Genomic DNA, 737 nt, shown 5'->3' on the forward strand with positions numbered 1-737 from the left:
ACTGTATGCACTGAATTTGTCTTGAAGAAAACCACAAGGCAACGATCGAACATCAGCGCAGACTCAACCCAACAATGAAAGAGGTCATTAAAATGAGATCATTAAATGGTTAGATGCGAGGAGACGAATCTCGTTCTTAACTGGGAAAAATGCCATTTTATGGTAAAGGAGGGGATTGTGTTGGGGCACAAGGTATCGCAGGACGAGTTGGAGGTGGATAAAGCAAAAATAGAAGCAATTAAAAAATTCCTACCTCCAACAAGTGTAAAGGTTGTAAGGAGTGGGCATGCCGAATTTTACAGACGCTTTGTCAAGGACTTTTCGAAAATAGCACAACCGCTGAGTGCGTTGATGGAGGTTGATAGAAAATTTGATTTTGGCAGCAATTGCCTAATAACGGGTAGAAATGCACGCTATTATAGTGCTAAGTTATTAAACAATGAAGGTTTGCGTTGATAAAATATGTTAGATTGCATCCAAAAAGCATTAAGTTCATAACATTGCGGTCGCATGCATTCATCGTATAGAAACAATTAATTTTTGTATTTTTATGTAGACTATGCATTGACACAAGGCAAAAAGCGCGATCACAAGAAATCAACGGTCGAGCGCAGCATTACCACAAGGCTTTACAGTGATTTGTGCTCGCAAACATCTGCTTAAGAAGGATTGCCGCATAGAACCGACGCAATTTGGTGGGCGCATCTGGGTGAAAGGCATAATTAATCACGATGGGA

This window comes from Benincasa hispida, chromosome 1 (assembly GCF_009727055.1).
Source record: "Benincasa hispida cultivar B227 chromosome 1, ASM972705v1, whole genome shotgun sequence".
In the NCBI taxonomy this organism is placed as follows: Eukaryota; Viridiplantae; Streptophyta; class Magnoliopsida; order Cucurbitales; family Cucurbitaceae; genus Benincasa; species Benincasa hispida.